This window comes from Nansenia antarctica (assembly GCF_963989245.1).
Source record: "Nansenia antarctica genome assembly, chromosome: 2".
Classification (NCBI taxonomy): domain Eukaryota; kingdom Metazoa; phylum Chordata; class Actinopteri; order Argentiniformes; family Microstomatidae; genus Nansenia; species Nansenia antarctica.
In genome coordinates, this window is record NC_137675.1 from 66,754,889 (window position 1) to 66,773,463 (window position 18,575).

At 44.7% G+C, this 18,575-nt stretch overlaps 1 pseudogene across 1 annotated transcript in view; it reads right to left on the reverse strand.

Annotated features, from left to right (window-relative positions):
* The window catches only part of LOC308150487 (3'-5' RNA helicase YTHDC2-like), a 29,801-nt pseudogene extending 24,506 nt beyond the window's left edge, over window positions 1–5,295 (reverse strand). The window contains exons 1-9 of the transcript in view: window positions 5,127–5,295; window positions 4,880–4,970; window positions 4,245–4,440; window positions 2,652–2,854; window positions 2,103–2,269; window positions 1,764–1,866; window positions 1,068–1,224; window positions 638–745; window positions 188–339 (exon numbers count right to left, since the gene is read on the reverse strand). The product of the transcript in view is annotated as a 3'-5' RNA helicase YTHDC2-like (transcript). The remainder of the gene's footprint in view (window positions 1–187; window positions 340–637; window positions 746–1,067; window positions 1,225–1,763; window positions 1,867–2,102; window positions 2,270–2,651; window positions 2,855–4,244; window positions 4,441–4,879; window positions 4,971–5,126) is intronic.
* Between the last annotated feature and the right edge of the window lie 13,280 nt (window positions 5,296–18,575).

Consider the following 18,575-nt stretch of genomic DNA (forward strand, 5'->3'; position numbering starts at 1 on the left):
TCTCTGCTAAATGGTTAAGAAAAAAAAATAATGCTATCGTCTAACATTCAACCTCACCATTCACAGAGTACACATATCAATCAAAACAAGATCCTGTTGGTGAATCAGTATGGACTGAGAACAAAAGACATTGAGAGATGCATCACAGAATGGCTAAGGAAGAAACCGAACTGCCCTTTTTCCTTACCAGCTGGTTGAAGACTCCGTCCCCTCTGTCATCCAGCAGGTCGTTCTCCTGTAGGACACAAGAGGGCGCTGTCTTCTTTCTCAGAGACCCCTGGCGAGCGCCCCCCTCCTGGACCTTACACCACTCTGTCAGAGACGTCTGCTGCTTCTCCTCTGGCGGGGGAGTACGCACGCGCACGCACGCACACGCACACACACGCACACGCACACACACGCACACACACAGACACACACAAACACACACAGACACACACACACACACCCCCACACAGACACCCCCACACACACACACACACACACACACACACACGACAACAGAGACGACACACGCTTGATCATCCTGGACATTGACTGATTACTTACTGTGAGGGGAAAAACACAAACATTTACATTTCTAGAGGTTACGTTCAGAAAGCAGGTAATTAAGCAGTAGAATATGACTGACGGTTACCTCTCTGCATCTCTGTCTTGTATGTGACCATGTCTTTGTTAGTGTAACCCGTCGTCCTCAAGATGTCCTCCAGAAACAGCTGCCTCACCTCGAAGGGTCGTCCTTTGACTAGAACAGACCAGAACATAGTAGTCATCCATTTCCAAAACTTACTTTCAGTAAAGGCTGCCTTTAGTCCCCGTAACATGGTTAAGTCATGATCTCTTGAAATGAGATCACCCATATGAAATGAGACGACCCTAAATGGTACCATCATCTCTGTATCCGCAATCCAAAATCAGTATGGCTGCCTGAAGATCAAAGTTGACTTTGCTATGGATGAGGTTTGACTTTGCTATGGATGAGGTTTGTTTGACTTTGTTATGGATGAGGTTTGACTTTGCTATGGATGAGGTTTGATTGACTTTGCTATGGATGAAGGTGGTCTTACTGTGTATGACAGGACAGGGTCCGAAGTATCGGAGGAAGAGGTCTACGTCGAGGGCAGCGCTGGAGAGGACCAGCTTCAGAGTGGACATCTTCTCCAGCATGTCCCTCATCTTAGTCAACAGGAAGTCAGTCAGCCCGTCTCGCTCGTGAACCTCATCCTGATTGGACAGAGAGACAGGAAGTTGAAACTATTAGTATTACACCAATGTACTGCAGATAAAACAGCTAACTATAATAAAAATGACATACGGCTAAGTCAAATCTCTTTCTTGGGACACTTTGAAGTGGTTGCACAGAAGGTGCACTTTGTCCCTTTTTCTGTGCTTCGGGCTGATTTCTAGGACACAACAGAAGACTAATCCCGAGACTAGAATGCATCCTCAATGGAGATTTTCAGACTGAAAAGTGTATTTAGTCCAGGACTAGGGCTTAATCTCCGGTAAACCAGGATCTCTCAATGTTCCATTTGGCCACGTGTGTGGAGCATTTACATGACATTTTGACCATTTAGCAGCTTTTATACAAAGCGACTTACGATTAGAGATTACAGGGACAGTCTCCCTGGAGTAACTTAGGGCTGGGAGCCTTACTCAAGGGTGGTGGCTCCCAGGTGGGATTTGAACTCATGACCTTCTGATCACCAGTCCAACTCACTATCCACTAGTCCACCACCAGCCCGGGGGATGGTAGAGCTTACCACGATGACGTGAGTGACAGCGGCCAGGGTCTCGTCGCCGGACATCAGAGTCCTCAGAAGGACTCCGCTGGTGCAGAAGGTCAACAGAGTCTTAGGGGAAACCCTGGGAGGTCAAAACAGAGAGAGGTCAATCAGGGCTATTCTCATTCATATCAGTAGGTACTGTATGTAGAGACTTGTCACGTATGGAATGTGAGGTACAGTAGGTAGGTGGGGAGGGGGCAACCAGAGGAGTCAGTGAGATTTAAGCAAATAAAAATAAAAATAAACTCTTTGATAACAGGGCTGGAGGAATTACTTTCAATACAGCGCACAGTGAAAGAGGACAGAAGTGTCTACCTGCTCTCCAGGCGGATCTGGTATCCGATGGTCTTGCCGATGGTCTCCCCTCTCTCTGCTGCCACGCGCTCGGCCACAGCGATGGCCGCCAGACGTCTGGGCTGGGTGCAGAGGATCCGACACGGGATCTCGTTCCTGCAGCCGTCGTCCAGGAGGAACTGAGGGATCTGGGAAAAACAAAAACACTTCCCAGTTAAGTTTACAGATAAAGAATTATTCTCAGCATTCACACAAATCTCAAGGCAAACGAGATATCGACAAACACCTGTGTGGTTCTCCCAGAGCCCCCTCTATCTCACCTGAGTGGTTCTCCCATAGGGCTTTCACACCGGCAAAGAACCGTGCCGGTTCGCATTCGCGTTTGGGAACCTCCGAACGTTGGCGCTGTCTGGCGAACGAGCCCGCGTTCATCGGGCTCGTTCGCCAGACAGCGCCTACGTTCGGAGGTTTCCGAACGCGAACCGGCACGGTTCTTTGCCGGTGTGAAAGCCCTACCAGAGCTCCCTCTCTCTCACCTGAGTGGTTCTCCCAGAGCCCCCTCTCTCTCACCTGAGTGGTTTTCCCAGAGCCGGTCTCCCCGATGATGAGGACCACGCGGTTGCATTTGATGACCTGGACGATCTCCTCCTGGCGTTCGTACACGGGCAGGGAGCGGCGGAAGGAGTCCAGCTCAGACGGGCTTCTCCTCTCGGGCACCTGGCGGACGCCCCTGCCTAGCCGCCCGCACGTTCTGATCTTGTCCCGGCTGTTCTCTGAGTGAGTGAGACAGACAATTCATGTAAACTCTAATTAAGCCGTAGCCTCTCCCCCGGTCCTTACGCACAAAAACCTGTGTCGGACCCATCCCAAAGGATTTGCTTACGTTGGTCAAAACCTTTCAGATCTCCATAAGTGTGGGCACATAGACACAGGGATAGAAACAGAAGATCACCCCCCTTTCTTTCTTTCTTTCTTTTTCTCTCTCTCACTCTCACACACAGACACACACACACACACACTCACCAGGCTCCGGAGCCACCAGGGACGTGCCGTCCATATAAGCAGGGTAAGCAGTGCTTACCCAACGAAAAAAGAAAAAAGGACCGTGAAAATATTAAAATAAAAGTGCATGTAACCGTTTGTTTGTTTTCATTAAAAGAGTCGTATTTTAGGTCCCAGGGCAGCAGGAGTCATTCATTTTGACGTTGCATTTTTAGCGCCACCTGTAGGAGTAAAGCACTCCCTACTCTGCGTTGCATATAAGCACTCCTCTCACTGCTTTCCCTCGCGTACATTCGAATGCGTGAAAATGTCTTTTTTATTTTTTTCCGATGCCTCAGCTCGCTGTTTAATGTGGCCAGGGTAAGCATGCTTACAGCCAATCAGAGTAGGTCTTTCATTCCGATAAGAGCTACTGATTGGCTCTCATCACTTTCAAGTTCACTTAACATTTCACCTCTCGCCCGGCAGAATAGCTTATGCCAGTTAGCTCAAACGATCTAAATAATAATAATCAATAAGGATAACTTGCTTGATTTTGTGAATATGGACATTACTGTCAGCGACCTAAAGGGATTTCGTAGACTGGACTGGACTGGAAAAACACAACTACTGGCTAAAGGCCGCCCGGCCGGCCGCTCACCGATGTTCACACCCAGAAAGGGAGAGTCGCCAGCGGCTACAGCAAGCCTGGTATGAGCGGTTTATATTATGTATATGATTCGCGAGGCTGGTGGCGATCTGTGCTTGTTTATATGGTTTGAGTACTTTGAGAGGGAGGGTCTGTAGTGTGATGTGATGTCAAGTGCCTGTGTGACAAAGTGTGAAAAGAAAGTGTGTTGTGAGTTTACTATGGGAGGATGGAAACGGTGTGTGTCTGTGTTGTGCGTGTGTGCGTGTGCGATGTTGACACTGGACTTGTAGATTTCAGCAGGTTGGCTACTTGAAAAGATCTTTGAACAATGAGCACCCCTGATATAGTCGAAACTGGCAACTGTTTTTTTTGTTTTTGGTAATCTGATCACAAAGTGACACTACAGTTTATTAGCGGGTTCTAGGGCATCAAAATTGCATTTCCTTGAAACTGCGTTCACTGATAGCGTGTATGTGTAATTACGTGTATTTCTATATCTTATGCTTACCCAATCTAAAAGCTCACGGCACGTGCCTGGGAGCCACTGAGCACCACCTCTCAGCGCGAGGCAGCAGGTCAGTGCGTTCCTTGTTGGTGATGGGGAACCTCTGCAGCAGGCTGCGCACCAAGTGCTTGGAATTCTGGGAGAGGTGAAAGGTCATGATGGACTGGGGAATCTCAGAACCGTCCTTCTTGCTGATATGGAGGGTTCGGCTCGATCCCTCACTGAATATGAGACAATTAAAAAGTTAGTCAAATGTATTTGTTGTAAGACACTTTGGAATAAGGTGCTAAATGCCAAAAAATGTACAAATCGCGAGTGTTCATGCTTTTCTATGCTACTACTGATGACCTGATGTATCAGGGTCATGAAGGGTTATCCCATTTCATAGGGGACGATTTCAACCACTAGCCCTTGTAACTCTGTTCAGAGGGGTCAAGTCGAAAAGCGAGGGGCACTCGAAAAAAGAGGGGTAGGGGTAAAAAAAAAAAAAAAAGGGATTGGGCCCATGTTGTCACGTTTGTTAGAGGGGTTGGTGAAGGCAAATACAGATCTGTGACCAGGCTGTATCCTAAAGCAGATTTTCCCAAAACACTATACACTAGTCCCATTCTAAGACCCCTACTCTAGATAGGAAACGGATGCAATTCTGGCTAGCTTTACCCTCTGCTTTTAGAGATGTAGCCAAGGGACTGGGCCAGGCGATGAACGAAGGCCCTCTCAGTGCTGGAGAAGGAAGAGGGAAACTCCATCTCTGTGGAATCAAAAGACATACAGTTGATATATTGAGTTCTACACAAATAATCCGTTGAACTTGGCTAATCTTGCAGAGCCAGACAGTGTGGGATGTTAGATAAGAAATAATAACAAATCAACTGTCCTCCTGCACTCATTGTCATTTCACCGTTACCTTTCCGCTCGCTGTACTGGAATCTCTCCAGGGAGATGTTCACCGCTATTTTCACCTCCTCTTCTATGCCTTGTATGTCTTTCAGCCCTTTGCCCCTGGGTCCCCCTCCACCAGGATGGTTAGACTTGCCCGGGGTAGACTGGGGGGAGGCTGTACTGGGACGGGACATGTTGATGCACTGTACAACACAGAAATGTACCATCATATAATCAACATTAGCAATGATCAAACTGACAAAGTAGCTTGCTATATTCTTATCACGTTGCTAGCTAGGCTACTGATTAACTTAGCTGACTTTAGCTAGGTTAGAGATGGATATTAACGGTGTTTGGCTAAATGGCTAGATGCAATGACCTACTACTACTTGCTAGATGACTGTCCCAAATCTGGCTTTAGCTATTACCTGAACAAAATTACAACTCAACTTTTACTACCTCTCTGTCTGAACTAGGCACTGGCGCAGTTCCCAATGAAGCTAAACAAGTTAGCTCGCTCGCTAACACCCGGCTAGCCGTCAACTCATTTGTTAGCACCCGAAAATACCGAACAAATGTGTCACTTCGTTGTACCGACTCATTGGTGAATCATACACACATCGTTGGATACAACATTCATATATGTTTTTTAAATATAAAACCACACTATCGCATAGCTTGCAGCTAAGCTACCTCTGAAGTTCCTCTTCGTGTACACAGTCTCTTGTTCCCGCTGGCTCTTCGGTTTGAAAACAGCGGGAAATCTGGTCAGCACTCATGGAATGCCTCTTGTCCAATCAAATTACTTGGTCCGTTTATGACGTTGAACCCAGTGTGCGCTCCGGCGCTCTCAGAGCACATTTACGAACGCACCCAGAAACGTCACGCAGTGCACGCTCAGCGTAGGAAGCTCTGAACAACTCTTTTCTTTCCTGTGGGTGCCAGCTCACATAGGGGTGGAGGGAAATGAGTTGGCTGACACCTATGCCAAGAAAGCAGTAGAAAAAGAGAGAGTGGAGGTGGAAATTAAATACAGTAAGGCAGAGGTAAAAAGTATTATAAAGGCAAAATCGTATGAGAAATGGCAGTATATTTGGAACAGTGGGACCTCTGGGAGACACCTTTTTTATTTTCAACCAAAAGTGAGGGTGGATAATAGTACATGCAGGTCCAGGCGTGAAGAGGTGGTGCTGGCCAGGTTAAGTATTGGACATACCAATTTCAATAGTACCCTGTTTTTAATAAACAAGCATGCAGATGGCAACTGTGAGCAGTGTCTATGGAATAGACCAGAAACAGTGGAACATGTTTTAATACACTGCCAAAAGTATCATAACGAAAGGCGTAGGTTTATTGCTCAGGTGGAGGAAAATAAAGAAGTATTTGAGATGAAATATATTTTACAGAGAAGGGAAGGGAAGATTTTAAAGTTGTTGTTTTTCTTTTTAAGGGAAACAGGGCTTTTAAAAAGAATTTAAGTTAGTAAAGTTAAGAAGCAAGTCCTGTGCCACACTCCAGTCCAGCGGTGGCGGTAATACACCATGTGGTTGTCAACCGCCAATTGAAAAAAGAAGAAGAAGAAGAAGATTGCAGGCGGGATTTTTTAAGTGTGGACGCTGGTTTGACAGCTGTCAGAGAGCGAACGCTAAGTGGAATCCTTTCATGAACTGTATATTGTCCGTATACTAAATCGGAGCTCCTATATTTGTTCAGGGTAGGAACAAGCCGCATTGTAAGAGGAGGACAATTGTGAACACTGTTTATGGCTACGGCCAGGGGAGGGGAGGGGGGGTTGAAAGTTGGAAGTAAGCGAAGCTCCTCAGTAGAGGACGTACCTGGAGGGAAAATGAGGAAGACAGCTGACAGCGCTGAGCTTAAAGTAGTGTTTAAACTGAAGGACCCAAATGGAACGGGGGGGTTTAGAGCAGTTAATCCTCTTAAAATTGCAGAATCACTGAAGAGTGTTGGTGAAATAGATGCAAGAATACTAGCTAATGGCATGCTCATGGTGATGTGGTAGGGGTAGTGGTGGTCTAGTGCAGAGGTTCCCAAACTTTTTTTAACCAAGGCACCCCTGAAGCTTTCCCCCTTCTCCAAGGCACCCCAACTCTACGAAGATTTTAAAAATGCCTCGGAGCTTAAACTAAAAACAATACACTATGAATTGGTTTGAAAATGTGTGTTTATATATAATACATAAGTATTGCCCCAATGAATTTTAACAAGATAATAAAAGTCATAAATGAACTGTAATGGATGGGCAAGAATGCATAGGTCAGTCAAACTATCGCTAAATTAAATAATTGTGGCCCTCAAGGATTGTACAATATGGGAGGAGACTCAGAGGGAATTCTTCACACAAATAAAATATCAAAGGCCTGTATAATCAATCAATGGAACAATGCTTTTTTGGGGGGCTTAAAATAATGGCTTAAAATGTCATTCTCATTTCAATGCTCATTTTGAGATTATTATTTCACATCTGAACCAAACGGGTAACTCACAAATATAATAATTTAACAATAATAATCATGACAGAATTGTAAAAATGTAGAGAAATACAAAACAAAGAAATATGTTGTGCGCATTAGTGGGACACATGCGCCTGCTTTTGGGAGCAGAGTGTCTTTATGCGGGGAGAGATAGTGGACACCGCGACACGCAGGTCCTGTTCCACTGACAGACGCGTGCGTGTCTTGTTCTTGACGTATGCTAGAGAAGAAAAAGCCAGCTCGCACAAGTAGGAGGTTGGGAAGGGTAAAAGCACCTTGATGGCGCTCTCTGAGAGAGATGGATATTCATGTCCCACAAGCAGCCAAAACCTATCCAAACCTAGCTCACCATGTTTGAGCTTCAGTGTGCGGTCCATAATGAGCTCTGCCAGTTCATCTTGAGCTTTGCTGCTCAAACTAGCGGCTGATGCTGATGAGAGGGGGTTGAACGGATCCCGGAGCCAGTCGAAGTCTTCGTTCATTGGAGGGAAATAGGACTCAAATCTCTCCTCCAGCATACGTAGGTGCGCAGCGATCAGATTCAAGAAAGACGCTGACTTGTGTGCTGCGTCATTGGCCGTCAACGTAAACATTTCAATGTTTTTCTTGGCCACCCCGTCTTGCTACCGTCTCAATTTGGATCGGAATCCGTTCAGTTTGTCTGTCGCTGTCAGGATATTCTCAGCCTTCCCTTACATTTTTATGTTGAGGTGGCTGAAAATATCTGCCAGATAAGCAAGCTTAATCCACCACGATTCATCTTCCAATTGTTCTTTGTATGGCAAGTCGTGCTCACTGACAAAAGTTATCAGTTCATCTCGGAGCTCATAGACACGGGATAACACCTTGCCCCGCGACAGCCAGCGGACCTCTGTGTGTAATAAGAGCTCCTCATGCTCGGACCCCATCTCATTGCACAATGTGCTGAACAGCCGTGACTTCAGCGGGCGTGATTTTACATAATTAACCATTTTCACCGCTTGGTCCAAGACTTCAGTGAGGAGTAGTTAGTTAGTAACTAGTAGGCCTAGTTAGTAAATTAATATCTTTCAAATCTGATAAATATATCTTTTATTTGCTTATGAACTCCATTGCACATGTAATAAACAAACGTTTATTCATGTATTATTATTATAATTTTATATTACCGTATATATTTTTTTTTTATTTTTTTTTTATTTTATTTTTTTTACGAGCAGATTTGGCGGCACCCCCGGACAGGTGCCGCGGCACCCACTTTGGGAACCTCTGGTCTAGTGGATAGTGAGTTGGACTTGTGATCGGAAGGTTGTGAGTTCGAATCCCGCCTGAAACCACACCACTACTAGTGTGTCCTTGAGTAAGGCACTTAGCCCTCAGTTACTCCAGGGGGAATGTCCCTGTAATTCGTAATTGTAAGTCGCTTTGGATAAAAGCGTCTGCTAAATGGCAAAATTATTATTAATTATTATGTGCACGAGTGCAGAAACACAAACGAAAGCGCTTGGTGTAAAAAAAATAGCTGGGCTAAAAGTAGAAGCTGCTATCTCAAACAAAAATTACGGAATCAAAGGAGTGATCTATGGTGTCTGTGCAGACATATCTGAGAAAGAAATGAGGGAGCAAATCAAGGGGGGGAAAGTTAAAGAAGTAAGGAGATCTAAAGCACGGATGGGTGGCAACCCGAACGCTCCGGTTATGATAACGTTTGAAGGTGATAGCCTGCCGCCCAGGGTTTTCTTTGGGTGCTTGTCGTTCCAAGTGCGAAAGTATGAGAGGCCCCCGCTTAGATGCTTCAAATGTCAGAGATTTGGCCACGTAGCTGCGTCATGTCGCGGCAATCAAAGATGTTCAAAATGTGGGGGGGGTCATGATCTACTAAACTGCGAAATGACCGATAATGAGCCGAAATGTTGTAATTGCGGGGGCGCCCATATGGCATCATTTCGGGGATGTCCTCACTTTGAGAGGGCGAAACGTGTTCAGGACGTTAAAGAGTAGCATAATATTTCGTATGCGGAGGCTGTAAAGAAAGTAGACGGGAAAAGCGACAGGGGGGCTGTGTATGTTGGCTCATCTCAGATGTCCCCATCAGCAACCCCATGGGCCCCTCCCCCTTCGGTACCAGCAGATTCAATTGTGGTTAAAAAAGAAAGCTTAAAAGCATTCATAGTCGATGTGGTGGTGGGTACAAAGGATAAGGAGTTAAGCAAGTCAGACATGTCAGGGCGGTGGTTGAGGCAGCGGGGAGGTTCTTGGGAACGGGGCCATGTGATCCCGCAGCACTGCATAAGTACATGAACATCATGAATAGCCCTTTGACAGGCAGTCAGGGAAAGGCTCCTCCTATTTCTAAGCCACGGCAGAGGGAGGTAGAGGAAATTGAGGTTGATCATGCGTTGGTTTTTGATGGAGATGATACTTAAGCTAATCATTATGTTTTGTATTCTACAATGGAATGCAAGGAGCCTTATTGCAAATGGACAGGAACTTAAGAAATGTGTGGACATTGGAGAAGATAAACCTGATTTAATATGTATACAAGAGACTTGGCTGAAGCCGTGTCTAGACTTTGTTATACCAGGTTATGAAGGTATAAGGAAGGATAGGGGAGAAGGAACAGGTGGTGGGTGTGCAGTGTTCATCAAAACAGGGATTCAGTACAAGGCAGTTGACATACAGTCTAGCCTTGAATGCGTTTTAACAGAGATATGGAGTTCACAGGGGAAAGTCACCGTAGTCAATTTTTATAATCCATGCAAGGTGTTAACACTTGAAGAGCTAGACGCCATTATGGAGCAAGTCAGCTCCCCAGTCATTTGGGTGGGGGACTTCAACGCCCACAACCCGTTGTGGGGAAGTGAAAAGAGGGATAGGAATGGAATCACGTTGGAGGAGTTTCTAGAAAGGCACCGGTTGATAGTTATGAACGATGGCAGGCCCACTAGGATTCAGATAGAGACAGTAAAACTGTCATGCATAGACCTAACACTTGCATCCCCAGCGCTGGCCAGAGTTGGGGAGTGGGAAACCATAGAGGAAAACACAATGGGCAGTGACCATTTTCCTATACTGAGTGGGTTTGGCAGGGCTTTGACAAAGGAAGTGGAGGGCAGGCCCAAAGTATTTAATTTCACCCGCGCAGAGTGGGAAAAGTTTGAAGAAGAGACAGCAGCCCTAGTGGGGGAAGTTGAAAGTGATGGAACAATTGACGCCTTTAATGAGTCATTAAGCTCAATGATACTCACTGCAGCACAAAACTCAATCCCCATAAGGCAGAGCCCGAAAGACAGAGTAGCTGTCCCGTGGTGGAATAAGGAATCTGATGTAGCCTTAAAAGATAGAAATAGAGCATACCGTAAACTAAGGAAGTTTCAGTCACAGATTAATGCAATTGATTACAAGAGACTAAGAGCAGTTGCAAGGAAAACTATTAAGGAAGCCAAGAGGAATTGTTGGAGGAAATATTGTGGCACAATAGGCCCTGACACCCCCCTTAGGAATGAATGAATGAATGAATGAATGAATGAATGAATGAATGAATGAATGGTCTTTATTGTCATTGCTACAGTACAGGTACCAAACAACGAAATTTAGGAGGGATGGTGGAAGTGTGGTCAAGAGTCCATAGAATGTCAGGAAAATTTAGGAGGTACACAATGCCAGTTTTGAATGACGGGGTAAGGGAGGCTGTAAGCAACGGAGAGAAGGCGAGCATGTGTGTCAGAGTATTCCAGGCTGTGCATAACTCAACCGCCTTGGGGGAAGAAGGGGTGAGGAAAAGAGCTGAAGTGCTGAGGAACGAACAATGGAAGCTTAACCACTGCCATGAAAATAGTAACCCTTTTAATTTGCTTTTCTCTCTCAAGGAACTGAGAGATGCTATTCAGGCCGGGGCCAACACTGCCCCAGGAAGAGATAGACTGAGCTATGAGATGTTCAAACATTTAAATGACCTTGTGCTGGATGAGATACTAGCGCTGTTTAATGCGATATGGGAGGCAGGTAGTTTGCCAGCAGAGTGGAAGCACGCAGTCATAATCCCAATACTGAAGCCAGGTAAAAATGCATCAAGGCCTGACTCATATCGCCCCATAGCTTTGACATCAGTAGTGTGCAAAATAATGGAGCGTATGGTAACCAACAGGCTGGTGTACTTTTTAGAAACTAGAGGAGTGTTTGTTGACTACCAAAATGGGTTCAGAATAGGAAGAGGTACAATGGACTCTGTAGCAGTCTTGGACTTAGAGATCAGAAAGGCTATAGCTAACAAGGAAGCCATGGTAGGAGTGTTTCTAGACATTGAAAAGGCCTACGACTCTATGTGGAAGGAGGGAGTACTAATTAATTTGCATGATGCAGGGGTAAAGGGGAGGATGTTCAATTGGATCAAGGATTTTCTCATGGCTAGAACAATCCAGGTGAGAGTGGGTGGGGCCTACTCCGAAACAGTCCATATAGAGGATGGCACCCCTCAGGGTTCAGTAATCAGCCCAGTACTATTTAATGTTATGATCAATGACATCTTTAAAAATATAGGGCAAGGATTTGGCAGGTCTCTGTTTGCGGATGATGGGGCCATCTGGAGGAGAGGCAGGAATGTGGAATTCCTTTTTTTTAAAATTCAAGAAGGGCTAAAGGCGATAGAAGAGTGGGCAGATAGGTGGAGCTTTAAAATGTCGGTGCCAAAGAGCAAGTTCATGGTGTTTGGGCTAAAACGGAAAATACCACAGGTACAGCTAAAACTATATGGGGCTCCCCTAGAGCGAGTCAAGGAATTCAAATTCCTTGGAATGTGGTTGGATGAAAGGCTAACATGGAGAGTCCACATAGGGAAAGTGAGAAGCAAATGTGAAAAAGTAATTAACGTCCTCCGGAGCCTGGCTGGATGTGAATGGGGAGCTGAGAGGGGGACAATGTTAATGATTTATCAGGCAATGGTCAGGTCAGCAATAGACTATGGGAGCTTTGTCTATGGATCCGCTGCAAAATCCACTTTGGACAAACTAGACGCAGTGCAATCAAGAGCTCTAAGAACTTGCTGTGGGGCGTTTAGAACGACTCCCATCCCAGCCCTGCTTGTGGAAACGGGAGAGTGGCCACTTAGAATTAGGCGCAGAAAGCTAGGACTGCATTATTGGGCCAAACTGAAAGGTTCTAGTCTGAGTCTTTCAGCCAAGTGCCTAGTGAATAAGAGTTGGGAGTTTGCTGATGGGAAGAAGAAAGGAAATTTCCTAGCTGGCGCTGGAGAGTTGGCTGAAAGAGTGGGAGTAGACAAAAATAAAGTAGGCCTAGTACATGCATTCTGGTCAGCGGTGCCAGTGTGGCTACTCCCAGAGCCCACTGTAGATCTAACTCTGTTAGACTGGAAGCAGGAGGGAGGCATCACAAGCTCGCGGGTAGAAGGATACCTAAATGCGGCATGGGGGACGCACATGCAGGTCTTCACAGACGGGTCTAAGGACCCAGATAGCCAAAGGGCAGGGTGTGGAATCTACCTGGTGGGGCCCCAAGTCCAGCAAGGCTTGCGAGTCACAGACGGAGCATCTGTTTTTGCCACAGAGCTAATGGCAATCATTTGGGCACTCTGGTGGATTGAACAAGTTAAACCAAGCAAAGTCATAATCTGCTCTGACTCAGCTGCCGCCTTGATGGCCTTGAGGAGTGGGTCATCTAGAGCTAGAGCCGACCTGGTGAATGAGGCCATGATAAGCATGTATAGGTCACAGAAAGTGGGGGTCGATATAGGCTTCCTTTGGGTCCCAGGGCATGCAGGGGTAGAGGGGAACGAAATAGCTGACAAGTTGGCCAGAATGTCACTCAAGAGGCAGCACATAGATGTGGGAATCCTGCTGGGCAAACCTGAGTTCTACTGTTCCATAAAGGAGGGGCTTGAGAAACAGTGGCAAGAGGAGTGGAATAATGAAGAGAGAGGGAGGCTGTATTTCTCAGCGCAGGCATCTGTCAAAAGGGGGAGCGTGTGCACGGAAGGTGACAGAAGAGATTCAGTCAAACTGACTCGGCTAAGACTTGGGCACTGCGGGCTAGCCAGTTGCCTGAGAGTAGTGGGAAAACACCCGGATGGCCTGTGTGAATGTGGAAGAGCAGAGACTGTTGTCCACGTCCTATTTGAGTGTGAGAAATACAGGACAGAAAGAGCTCAGCTATGTGAGGAACTAGCCAATATTGGGATACCCACTGTGGAGTACAAGTCCCTGTTCAGCCGGGGAAAGGAGCAGCATGCTGTGAAGAGAAGTGTCCTGTCCTTCCTCCACAAGACAGACCTCTATAAGAGGATATAGAGTGCAGAGCGGAGTATCACTTTGAACTGTAGAGGGCAGTAATGCGCGAAAGCGTCTACACTGCCGGAAATTCGAACAGAAGAAGAAGAAGACCCAGGCGCATACAGTACATCTGGCTCATGTCTCTATCACAACCACAGTCCGAGCTACGCGCGACTCACGCGAAGGGGAGCAACATATTGATTGATTGATTGATTATACTTTAATGTCCCCGCTTCAAGTGCTACAGAGACGATACATACAACATACAGCAGGCAAAGTAAACAACAGGACAGAAGCAAACATTGAGTGACATTGGCAGCAGTTTCCACCTGGACATGGCATCATTTGGTATATATATATATATTGCACATAACCCTTCAAGTGGTGTTTTCGAATATTGCACATGGCCCTTCAAGTGGTGTCTAAGATAAAGTGCAGGTGCTGGTGGTCATGTCCTAATCATCGTTTCTGCTTGAGCGAATTGATTAGTTTAATGGAGAATGGGACAAATTATAGTTTTAAGAGCTTATTATTACATCTTGGCATGCGAAACCTTCTACCTAGGGGGAGAACTTCGTATTCTGTGGAGAGGGGATGTTGGGGGTCTGCGATGATCTTATTAGCCTTGTCCAGGACAGCTTTTTCATATAGTTTATTTAGGATCACATAGTCTCTTTCACCTACAATTTTCATGGCTGTTTTGTGAATGCTGACTAGTCAGTTTTTTTGTTGTACAGTTAAGTTGCCAAACCACACAATTATTCCATATCTGATTACACTTTCAACAATGGACTGATATAAAAATAAAAAAAATCTCATGATCTGCTTTCTCACCCCATAAAGTCTGAGTCGCCTCAGGTGATAAAGCCTCTGCTGTAGTTTGTTACATAAGCTGTCTATGTGTGTATTCCAGCAGAGATGGTTGTCTAATTGCATACCTAAGTACTTATAAGAGGGCACCTGGATGATTATTTGGTCTTTGACGACCACAGGCTCATGGTCAGTTACCTGCCTTGGGTCTAACACAACCTCCTGAGTTTTGCTGAGGTTTAAGATGAGATGGTTGCTGTCGCACCATTTAGTGAATATGTTAATCTCACCATGGAGCACCGAGGGGTCTGTATCTTTAGCAAGGAGACTTAGAATTGCAGTGTCGTCTGCATATTTTATAATATGGTTGCTTGGGTGGTTACTTTTACAGTCGTTGGTGTATACTGAGAAGGGGGACAGAGATGGGGACAGAACTCAACCTTGGGGGACACCTGTACTGCAGTGTTTAGTCACTGACAGTGTTCCATTGACTTTCACTTGCTGTTCTCTTTCTAACATGAAGGAATGGATCCATTTGATTAAAGTACTATTGACACCCATGTCTTTGAGCTTTCCTAAGAGCACGTGGGGTTGTACCGTATTAAAGGCGGAACTAAAATCAACAAACATAATTCGGGCATAGGCCTTTTTGTTCTCAAGGTGCTTGGATACAGAATGTGTGATATAGAGAATAGCATCCTCTGTGCTACGGTTCTGTTTATAGGCAAATTGAAAAACATCTAGCAGTGGATCAATGTGTTTTCTAAGCAGAGACAGTACATATCGTTCAAAACATTGGCAATAGCCTACAGTAAGAGGAGTATAGTAAGATTTGTATGTATTGTATGTGTTATTATCGATATTCTAAAGGCTTGCTTAGATTAGTTTTAGATTCGTTTTTACTGATTAGATTTCTATTCTGGAAAAGTCTGGGAAAATGCCTATTTTAAGTAGATAATGTATAATTTGTATATTTAAACATAAAAATTCTGAAAACAATAAATGTACCCATCCATGGGTTTGACCTAGTCTCCAACCTTGCCTTCCTGTCCAAGGTGCTAGAGAAGGAAGTTGCTTTCCCTAGGTTTGACCCTCACCTGACCTTCAGTGACCATATAAAACACCTGTGCAAAACCTCCTATCATCTCAGAAATATTTCCAAACTCTGTCCCACTCTAACCCTCAGATGCAGAGAAACTTGTCCATGCCTTTATCTCCTCAAGACTGGACTACTGCAATGCGCTCTTCATCAGGATTCCTGGCAAAAGCATACAGAAGCTGCAATGCATCCAGAACAGCGCTGCCAGGATCCTGAGAGTCCGCAAATACGAGCACATAACCCCCACATAGCCCCCATTCTACACTCACTACATTGGCTCCCTTATTCAAAAAGGCCTTTGACTGTTGAACTGTGTTCATTCTTGTGATTTATTTTGTGTGTTTTTTTGTTAAAGTTAAATGTTTTTAACTGATTATGTTTTAGGCTGTTTTTTTGTTTTTAATCTGTAGCACTCTGTAGCCTGCTGTGTACCCAGGCTTGAGACAGGGTTTTATATTGTAGTAATATTAATGTAACTTAATTTACGTTACATTTACAGAAGATTCCTTGTTTATAGCGCCTCTAAGTTGTAATGAGATCTGCCCCAATTACTGCACCCTGACAATATTTTAGTTTAGAATAAGGTTGGTAATTTAATGTCAAACTAGATGTATTCCTCTATTTCAGAGACCCGCACTAGTTAAGGCACTAGGTGGGCCAAATGCTACACCTGTTTAGTCTTCTACAAATAATTTACAATTCAAACAGTGCAGTTTTACATTTGTTAACTTAATGTTTTCCTTTTGAACCATTTATCTAGGAATCAAGGTAAGGCAAATACATTACAAAAAAGAAACAATACAAGACTATAAGATCTACTGTTCAGGAGACTCAGGTGCGTAAAAAACCCTCTGGTCTCACGTCTCTATCACAACCACAGCCCGACCTACGAGCGAATCATACTAGATGATGATATTAGACTAGAGGGAGCAAGATATGGCAGGGGACTTTTTCTGGCAAAACTCTTTTTTTGAAGAAAAGCAGTCCATACCTTTGAGAGGTGATAACCACTAATAAGCTGCCAAACCAAAAGGTATATCATATCAAAACATAATCTAGGGATGTAAAGGAATAAAATAAAAAATGTGCCCACCCAGATGGTAATGAAAAATGGTTTGGCCCAAGGACGATCTCTACTTTGTCGCTTTTACCACGTCACGCGCGGTATCAACCAATGAAAATGCGTGGGGCATCAACCAATGAAAATGCGTGGGGCATCAACCAATGAAAATGTGAAACACACCCCCATATTTGCATACAGATCTGATAATCGGGGAAAGAATGAAAGAATGAATGTGGAAAAGAAAGAATGAATGTGGAAAACAATGTGGAAAAGAAAGAATGAATGTGGAAAACAATGTGGAAAAGAAAGAATGAATGTGGAAAACAATGTGGAAAAGAAAGAAAGAATGAATGTGGAAAAGAATAAATAAATATAGAAATGTATTTCGTTATACTGTGTGTATTCATTCATTTATTTGTTCATACATTCATTTATGTGTCTATATATTTATTGTTAATTTTGACAGACTTGGTCCTCCATAGTGGAAGGGATGTTATCGCCATGGGTGGGGGGTTACTTGTGTATTTATAGTGGGGGGGTAAAATAAAGAAGAAGAAAAGTCAGGACAGACACTTATTTTGTTTGGTGTTATAATTGTGAATTGAAAGAGAAGTCCTCTTTCTTCTCTGCCTTAAAATGTGCGGACCTCTAAACATACTTCGGAAAGCAATGGCTTTATATTATAAGATATATAAAAGGGATTATCATTTCTGTCTCGTTTGCCTCCATTGCAAGTGCCAGCTGTCTGTTTACTTTATTTTCGGTAACCAAACGCATGTAGCTACACATGGTTGTTTCAAGTGTTACACAAGTGTAAGCAAATGTAAGCACAGGTATCGGATATGGGTCATTTTAAAAAGTAGATGTAAGCAGGCGTTCGAAAAATTTGGATATAGGCAAAAAATCTGAACTAGGCATTACGACCTGCAGTGCCATTTCTAACACAGCCACAGTCGAGATTAGCTGGAATCAGCCTTTTTCAACTAATCGCTGATTAGTTAGTTACCAGCCTGCCCACCTGCATGGCTGTAGACACTCTTGACACGTGTGTGTGTGTGTGTGTGTGTGTGTGTGTGTGTGTGTGTGTGTGTGTGTGTGTGTGTGTGTGTGTGTGTGTGTGTGTGTGTGTGTGTGTGCGTGCGTGCGTGCGTGCGTGCGTGCGTGCGTGCGTGCGTGCGTGCGTGCGTGCGTGCGTGTGTGTGTGTGTGTGTCAGTGGAGGCTGGTGACTTCTAGAATTGAGGCGGCCACATTTTTTTCCGCTTGCTCGCTTCACTCGCGATGGAATGTTCCCTGTTCTTCTTATCTGTCTTTGTTAAAAATTATTAATTTGTGATTGGCGGTACTGAAGGGATTGGGACACTCTCAGGATGGTGGATGAAGCAGCTTTTATTGCCTGCACAATGGGTCATCAAATAAACAAAACAATTGGCATGAATCTCTGGTCCGCCTGCAGCAGCTATTGTCCCTTCTGCTCAGGCTCACAACATTCACCACAACATACTACATACAATCAATGACATGTCAAAAGCACTCAAACACTATGTCAATCAGACACACAACATACAATTCAGAACAATACTTCATCCATTTCTAATATTTATCCTGCAGAACAGCACTCATACACGCGTGTGGCGGAAAAAGGTACTACATGTGGAATGCAACATGACGTTACTGACTAGCCATGCCCTAGATCGCGAATGCTAGCAACACCACGAGTGGACTCTTACAAAATGCACCAAAACATAG